This window comes from Nicotiana tabacum, chromosome 4 (genome assembly GCF_000715075.1).
Source record: "Nicotiana tabacum cultivar K326 chromosome 4, ASM71507v2, whole genome shotgun sequence".
NCBI lineage: Eukaryota > Viridiplantae > Streptophyta > Magnoliopsida > Solanales > Solanaceae > Nicotiana > Nicotiana tabacum.
Window position 1 is genome coordinate 138,532,578 of NC_134083.1, and position 9,624 is coordinate 138,542,201.

Below are 9,624 nucleotides of genomic sequence, written 5' to 3' on the forward strand. Positions count from 1 at the left end.
GGTGATTTAAATTACTATTTTCTTCTAATTATAGGGGCTATATACGTACGAGATGACGAGAGTCCGTGCGTAGCTACTAATTATATTTATGTCCGGATAGTTTAGGACCCAAATTATGAAATACTTATAATATTTGCACCCTATTTGTTGATTAAAATGCCTAAATTATATTGGAACTCGATAGAGGAATTGTAAAAGACCGACTCCCACTTACTTGAGTTTTGGTGAGGTACTTGACTGTTAATAGAAATTGTGTTTCTTTGTGTATTAGCCTTGTAATAGCTTTTAAACCGAATGTTATAAAGTATCATCTCTTCTTATGGAGTGGGCCGAATGCCTCGGTAGTAGAATAGATGCATCAATGGTTTGTACCGCTCGACTCTCGGCAGTGTACACATTATTCTGGATCGGGTCGTACGACCTCGGCATAATCGAGTGTGGTTATACTCGGAACTTAATTATATTTGATATTATTTTATGGCCTAAGAGGTTAGAATCATATATGACAGAACCTGACTTGGGCTTTACCATTTGTGAAAGAATTATTTATTTCCTGTTGTTATTGAGATATTATTATTATTTACATAAACCATGCTCATTTGAAATTTCTGTATTTTTATTGTTCGCCCATAGTAAGTGTCGATATCGACCCCTCGTCACTAATTCTTCGAGGTTAGACTAGATACTTCCTGGGTACATGTTGTTTATGTACTCATGCTACACTTTTGCACTAATCGTGCAGGATCTAAGGCAGATGCATCTGGCGGTCATATCGGCGCGCACCCCCGTTATCCCAAGGCTTAGTAGTGAGCTGCTTCCTGAGTCGTTCCGCAGCACCTAGAGTCTCTCTTTTGCACTTATATTTCTATCTAATTTTATTTCAGACAGTAGTTAGAGTTTTGTATGTTCTACTAGTTGCCCATACACTTGTGACACACCAGGTCTTGGCACACATATACTAGTAGAGTTTATGGTTTGGAGTATTTATATCACTATGATTGCCACTCATTTGCCTTTCTTCATTTACTAAATTTTTTACTCTTTAATTTCTTAATAAGTAGAATTTAATTACATGGAAATTTATTAAAAGGAGCAATGAAATGATTAGTCCACTGTTGGCTTGCCTAGCGATGACGTCGGGTGCCATCACGGCCTATAGGAGGAATTGGGTCGTGACAACATGGTATCAGAGCACTAGGTTCACGTAAGTCTCACAAATTATGATCAGGACTAATAGAGTCTTGCGAATCGGTGAGGAGACGTCCGTACTTATCTTCGAGAGGATATAGGGTGTTAGGAAACTACTCTTTCTTCATCTCTTATCGTGCAGTTGATGTTGTGCTAAGTATCTTTCTATTATTCTCTCACAGATAGTGAGAACGCACGCAGAAGATGTACCCGATCATGGAGGCATTGCTCCTAATGTTGCTAGAGGCGGAGGCCGAGGGAGGGCTCCAGCTCGTGGTAGAGGACGAGAGTGTCCTAGATTTGTTCCAGTCATGCCACCAGTGGATCTAGTAGAGGATCCTATTATTGAGGAGAAGGGCAAGGAGCCTGCAGCAAAGCCAGCCCCAGTAGATTTCATGTCCGCACCGGGATTCCAGGAGGTCATGGGTTGTATGATGTGGTTCATGAATTCTATGATTCAGGACGGTTTATTTCCAGCAGACCCAGCCACATCTCAGGAGGTAGGGGAGCACAGACACCTACCGCTCAGGCTCTAGGGCATGCAGCTGTCGTATATCAGACCCCGAGTGCACTGCCCGTAGACGGAGCTCAGCCAGTTACAGCAGCTATTCCCGAGCCCGGACCAGCTGTGGCCGGCGATCCTCAGAAGTAATTAGACAGATGGACTAGGCTACATCCTCCTATCTTTGGGGGTGAGAGGCATGAGGACCCCCAGGATTTTATTGATCGGTGCAGGGACAGACTGCACAACATGAGGATATTAGAGTCCCACGGGGTGGACTTTACCACCTTATAGCTGGAGGGCAAGGCGCGTAGATGGTGGCAGTCCAATCTTCTTGGAAAACTAGCAGGTTCTCCTCCCATGACTTGGGATCAGTTCGCACGCCTTTTCTTGGACAGGTATATCCCACCCTCTCAGAGGGAATAGTTACAATTTCAGTTCGAACAGCTCCAGCAAGGTCCGATGTCGGTAACCGACTATGAGGCGAGATTCTCTAAGTTGTCTTGCCATGCACTTATGATACTTCCTACCAATGCAGAGAGAGTGCGAAGGTTTGTTGCAGGGTTGCACTCTGTTATTCAGGCCACTATGGCCCGAGAGGTTGAGATGGGGACTTTTTATGAGCTAGTTGTGGAGATAGGTCGAAGGATCGAGGGTATCCGTCAGCGGAGTCTAGACCAGTCGGTCAGGGATAAGCGGTTTTGATATTCTGGAGAGTTCAGTGGTGCCCCGGCTGGGGGCAGGGTTCAATTCGTGAGGGGTCGGTCTAGCAGTCCCACCTATCCAGCACCGCCTCCTCCTCGGGGTGCTCTAGTGCGGCCTTATTTTAGCGCTATTCTAGAGAGCTCCTACTGCCCACCAGCTATTCAGGGTCCCTCCAGTGGGTATTATGCTATTAGGGCCAGACTTCAGGTCAGCAGTCCGCCATACCGAGAGGTTATTTTGAGTGTGGGGATCTTAGTCATGTGAAGAGGTTTTGCCCTAGGCTTCAGGGCAAGGCAGTACAGCAAGGACAGCAGCCTATGATTACAGCACCAGTTGCCATACCAGCCGTCCGGCCGCCAAGAGACGGAGGGCAGGTGGGTAGGGCCCGTCCTAGAGGTGGAGGCCAGCCAGGTGGTGCTCCATCTAGATTATATGCCTTTCCATCCAGACCAGATGCAGTAGTCTCAGATGTCATGATCACAAGTATTACTTCTATCTGCGATAGGGATGCTTTGGTACTATTTGATCTAGGGTGTACATATTCATATGTTTCATCTATGTTTGCTCATTTCCTGGGAGTTCCTTGTGAGTCCTTGGGTACTCCTGTTTACGTGTCCACTCTAGTGGGCGACTTTATTGTTGTGGATCAGGTTTATCGGTCCTGTATCATGACTTTCTGTGGTTATGAGACTAGATCGGATCTCTTGTTGCTTGATATGACCGACTTTGAGTTCATCTTGGGCATTGATTGATTGTACCTATATCACGTCATCCTTTATTACCATGACAAGACTGTTACCTTGGCGATGCCAGAGCTTCCTAGATTAGAGTGGAAGGGTTTGTCTATCAGTGCATCCAGTCGAGTTATCTCCTTTCTAAAGGCTCGACACATGGTCGAGAAGGGGTGTTTGGCTTATCTAGCCTATGTTCGGGATAGTTCCACAGAGACTCCAGCGATTGATTCAGTGCCCGTGGTCCGGGAGTTCTCTGATGTGTTTCCTTCTGATCTTCCAGGCATGCCACCAGATCGTGATATTGATTTCTATATTGACTTGGCTCCAGGTACCCAATCTATCTCTATTCCAACGTATCGCATGGCACCAAAAGAGTTAAAGAAGTTGAAGGAACATCTTGATGAGTTGCTAGCAAAGGGGTTCGTCAGACCAAGTGTATCGCATTGGGGTGAACCGGTGTTATTTGTGAAGAAGACAGATGGGACTATGCGGATGTGCATTGATTATCGCCAGTTAAACAAAGTTATCATTAAGAACATGTACCCGTTGCTTCGTATTGATGACTTATTTGACTAGTTGCAAGGTGTCGAGTGTTCTCTAAGATCGACTTGAAATCAGGGTACCATCAGTTGAAGATTTGGGATTCGAATGTTTCGAAGACGGCTTTCCGGACTAGATATGGTCATTATGAGTTTCTAGTGATGTCGTTCAGTTAGACCAATGCCCCGGCGGCGTTTATGGATTTGAGAACCGGGTGTTCAGGCCATATATTGATTCGTTTATCATTGTCTTCATTGATGACATTTTGATCTACTCACGTAGAATGGATGAGCACGAGCAGCATTTGAGAGTGGTGCTTCTGACCTTGCGGGAATAGCAGTTATATGCTAAGTTCTCCAAGTGTGAGTTCTGGTTGGATTCTGTGGCATTCTTGGGGCATGTTGTAGTAGGTGAGGGTATTAAGGTAGATCCCAAGAAGATCGAGGCAGTTCAGAGTTGGCCTCGTCCAACCACAACGACTGAGATCAGAAGCTTCTACGGGTTGGCAGGTTATAATCATCAGTTTGTGGAGGGCTTCTTATCTATTATGGCACCTCTGATTAGATTGACCCATAAGGGTGCTCCATTTTGATGGTCCGATGATTGCGAGACGAGCTTTCAGAAGATCAAGACCGTATTGACTTCAGCACCAGTATTAGTGCTGCCTTCCGGTTCAGGGATGTATACTGTGTATTGCGACGCTTCACGCATTTGTTTGGGTTGTGTATTGATGCCGGAGGGGAGAGTTATTGCATATGCTTCATGTCAGTTGAATCCCCACGAGAAGAATTACCCCGTACATAATTTGGAGTTGTCCATGATTGTTCATGCTCTCAAGATCTTGAGGCATTATCTTTATGGGGTGTCCTGTGAGGTTTACACCGATCATCATATCTTGTAGTATTTGTTCAAGTAGAGGGATCTCAATTTGAGGCAGCGCAGGTGGCTTGAGTTACTAAAAGATGATGATATTACCAACCTTTATCATCCGGACAAGGCGAATGTAGTTGCGGATGCCTTGAGCAGAAAGGCGGAGAGTATGGATAATTTGGCATTCATTTCAGCAGAGGAGAGGCCACTAGCTTTGGACATTCAGTCCTTATCTAATAGACTTGTGAGGTTGGATATTTCAGAGCCCAGTTAGTTCTTGCATGCATCGTCGCCCAGCCTTCACTATTCGATCAGATCAAGGCTCGTTAGTTTGATGATCCGCATTTGTTGGTTCTCAGAGAGACGGTACTACAGGGTGGTGCCAAGGAGGTTACTGTCGGTGAGGATGGTGTTCTGCGACTCCAGGGTTGCCTATGTGTCCCTAATGTTGATGGATTGAGTGAAAAGATTCTAGAAGAGGCACACAGTTCTCGGTATTCTATTCATCCAAGTGCCACAAAGATGTATCGCGACCTGAGGCAGCATTATTGGTGGCGGCATATGAAGAATGACAGAGTTGAGTACGTAGCGAGGTGCCTTAATTTCCAGCAGGTTAAGTATGAGCATCAGAGGCCATGTGGCCTACTCCAGTAGATGGTTATACCTGAGTAGAAATGGGAGCGTATTACAATGGATTTTGTAGTTGGGTTGTCGTGGACCTTGCGGAAGTTTGATGCAGTTTGGGTCATTGTCGACAGGTTGACCAAGTCGGCACACTTCATTCCGGTAGTAACCACGTACTCTTTAGAGAGATTGGCCCAGATTTACATTCAGGAGATTATTATGTAGCATGGTGTGCCTGTCTCCATTATATCAGATAGAGGCCCTCAGTTTACTTCGCATTTTTGGAGGGCAGTACATAGTGAGTTGGAGACCCGGGTAGAGCTCAGCACAGCCTTTCATCCGCAAACCGACGGACAATCGGAGCGGAAGGTTCAGATCTTGGAGGATATGCTCAGAGCATGCGTGATTGATTTCAAGAGGCAGTGGGGTCAATTCTTGCCTTTGGCCGAGTTTTCTTACAACAACAGTTATCAGTCCAACATCGAGATGGCTCCATTTGAGGCTTTATATGGTCGACGATGTCGTTTGCCCATTGGATGGTTTGAGCCCAGCGAGGCTAAGTTATATGGTACTGATCTAGTGAATGATGCCTTGGAAAAAGTAAAGTTGATTCAGGAGCGACTCAGGGCCGGCTCAACAAGATTGGAGGCCTAAAGCCAAACTTCATAGAGAGGCACTAATTTTAAAAAAAAAAAAGATCGTCATATATATTTTAATTTAAAATTACTTTTCTAGATTTTTTAGATGCAAAATCATTAATTATTATCTTATAATTGATTTGTTCTAATGATTCCTTTTCAATTGATAATATAGCTAATCCATTCAATCTCTCTTGAGACATTGTTGATCTTAGATAAGATTTTATTAATTTTAGTTTTGAAAAACTTCTTTTGGTTGAGGCAACAGTTATTCTAATTGTCCCCTTTTCTACTAATAGATCTCTCAACTTTGTATCTACCATATTCCATTGACTTGGATCGTATATATTTTTATAGATGTAGTTATTCAAATCATTTAAGAGTCCTTGATTTTCTGGAACTATGTCAGATTTCGTTGTCACTTCTTCTAGATTTTCTTCTTGGATGTTATTATCATCTAACTCAACTCTATCACTGACTTGTTCATTTCAAGAACATCCTCCCATGTTTTCTGATTCAAGACTTTTATTATTTGTTAAAAATCTATCAAGGGCTCTCTTTTGGGATTTAATTAATTCTTCACATTTTCTTTTTTTTCTCTCTTTTTGCATAACCGGATTCATATTTTCTAGTTGACATATTTAAATTGAATAAAATCTAATAATAACTAAAACAAGAATGTATACTTAGTAAGTAAGAATATCAATAATGATAAATTTTTAATGAAAAAATATAATTTAAAGTTAGAATAATAAAATCTGGCTCAAGAATTTGATAAGTGGATATAACGGTATCGAAATAGTATTGCACTGCTTCAAAATAATGATTGTTTTTGTCTTGTTGCAATGCTTGAAATTTTGAAGAAGACACCCAAAAGCAAACTTTGATCTTTTTGTGAGCACACAACGGTAAGTTTTCTAGAATGGAATATAGGAATAGTTAATAAGAAGAGAGTAAGAATAAGTGAAAGAGACAATGAAAAAGATAAAAATATAGGAATAGTCATGTGGACCCATGTTAGGTGGTAGGATATAATTAGGCAAGAAATTAGACACCAACGGTCCCCACATAAAAGGTAAAAAGTTACTTTATTCCAAAAATTCCGCTTCTAATAGTATATGCATGAATTTGTATTTTATTTATAATATACAACATACAACATACAACTTTAGATTGCTTTAGTTTCGTTATGGTTGAGCTGGCACTGAAGCAACTTCGCACAGCACAGTCCAGACAGAAGAGTTACGCGGACCAGAAGGCACGTGACTTATCCTTTATGGTGCGTGAGAAGGTTCTCTTGAAAGTCTCACCGATAAAGGGAATCGTGAGGTTCGGGAAGAAGGTCAAGTTGAGCTCAAGGTTCATAGGTCCATTTGAGGTGTTGAGACGAGTTGGGGAGGTAGCTTATGAGCTTGCTTTGCCTCCCAGTCTATCTGTAGTTCATTCGATTTTCCATATGTCTATGCTTCGGAGATATCATACTGACATGTCACATGTATTAGACTTCAGCATGGTTCAACTAGATGAGAGCATGGGTTATGAGGAGGAGCCAGTTGTCATTGTCGACATACAATTTCGCCAGCTGAGGTCCAAGAAGATTTCTACGGTAAAAGTTCAGTGGAGGGGCCAACCAGTCGAGGAGGCGACTTGGGAGGCCGAGGAGGACATGAGGAGCATATATCCACACTTATTCGGCACTCCAGGTATGATCCTAGACTCGTTCGAGGACAAATGTTTGTTTAAGAGGTGGAGAATGTAACAACTCGACCGGTTATTTTTCTATATAGATCCATGTTCCTATAAATAAGACTCCTTGTATGTGTTTTTACTATTTTATGACTTGCGGGGATGGTTAGTTCGGGATTTGGAAGGGTTCGGGTTGAAATCGAAACACTTCGTTCCTTAATATTGGCTTTAAAAGATTAAGTTTGACTTGGGTCAACAATTGTAGTAAACGATATCGGAACCGAGATTTGACGGTCTCAATAGGTTCATATAAAGATTTTGGACTTGGGCGTGTATCCGGATCGGGTTTTGGATTACCCGGGAGCATTTCGGTGCCTAAAGTTGAAAGTTGGCTTATTGAAGGTTTAAAAGTTCTTTAAATTTGGTTTGGAGTAGGTTTTGGTGTAATCGATATACGTTTGGGATTCTGAGCCTGATAATAGCTTTGTAAGGTGATTTAAGACTTGCACGCAAAATTTGGTACCGTTCTGAGTAGTTTAGGTATGATTCGGCGCGTTCGAAGCAAGTTGGAAGAACTTGAAGTTCATAAGTTGATTTGATTTGGTTTGGGGTACGATTCATAGTTATGGTGTTATTTTCCGCATTCCGAGGGTTCGAGCGAGTTCGTCTCATGTTTACAAACTTGTTGGTATGTTTGGAAGAAGCTTCGGGGGCCTCGGGTGCTACTTGGAGATTGCACGGATCGAGTTAGAGCTTAAAAAGGGCTGCTGGTACACCAGTTCTAGTGTGCCCGCACCTGCGAGCTTTATGCCGCAGGTGCGAGCCCGCAGGTGTGAGCACTTGTCCACAGACGTGGCTTTGGGCATTTGGCCAGTGGTCCGCAGAAGCGGAGAAGCCTGCGTAGAAGCGGCCTCGCTTCTGCGATGGGGAAGTCCGCAGGTGCGAGGAGGCAGCAGATGCGCTCCACCCTCCGCAGAAGCAGGATCCCGTCCGTAGAAGCAGAGCCAGCTAGCTTGGGCATGATCCGCATCTGCGAGGTTTTGTCCGCAGAAGCGGAGTTGCAGATGCGGCCATGGAGCCGCAAAAGCGGAAGTGCTGGAGGCAGTGGGGTTCATTTAATACGGGACTTAGGCCATTATTTACTCATGTCTTTCACTTCTTGGGTGATTTTGGAGCTTCTTAGAGAGGTTTCCACCTAGTTAATGGAAGTAAGTAATTTTCATCCAATGTAAGTTAAATACATAAATTATGGGTAGATTTTAACATGTAAAATTGTGAAAATCATAGGTTTAGATTAAAAAAATACCTAAGTTTTGATAAAAATGGGATTTAACCACGAAAATGGTTATGGAATTGGGTGAAAATTATATATTTGAGTTCGCGAGGTTATGGGTAACAATTATCTTCAAAAATTTCCAGAATCCGGGCATGCGGGCCTGGGGATAACTTTTAGGAATTTTCCAATTGGGGTTGGGTAATCACTCTAATAGTTATATTATGAACTTTTGAACATGTATTGATTAATTTACACAATATTTGACTAGTTTCGGATTGTTCGGCACCGAGTTGAGGCTTTAGAGTAAATTTGAGGCCGAAAAACGAGCTTTGAGACAAGGTAAGTCTCTTGCCTAACCTTGTAAGAGGAAAGTTACCCCATAGGTGATTTAAATTACTATTTTCTTCTAATTGTGGGGGCGACGTATGCACGAGGTAACGAGAGACCGTGCGTAGCTACTATTTATGTTTATACCCGGGTAGTTTAGGACACAAATTATAAAAAACTTGTAATATTTGTACCCTATTTATTTATTAAAATGCCTAAACTATATTGGAACTCGATAGAGGAATTGTAAAAGACCGACTCCCACTTACTTGAGTTTTGGCGAGGTACTTGATTGTTAATAGAAATTGTGTTTCTTTGTGTATTAGCTTTGTAATAGCTTTTAAACTGAATGTTATAAAGTATCATCTCTTCTTGTGGAGTGGGCCGAACGCCTCAGCAGTAGAATAGATACATCTATGATTCGTGCCACTCGACCCTCGGCAGTGTACACATTATTCTAGATCGGATCGTATGACCTCGGCATAATCGTGCGTGATAATACTCGAAACTTAATTATATTTGATATTATTTCAT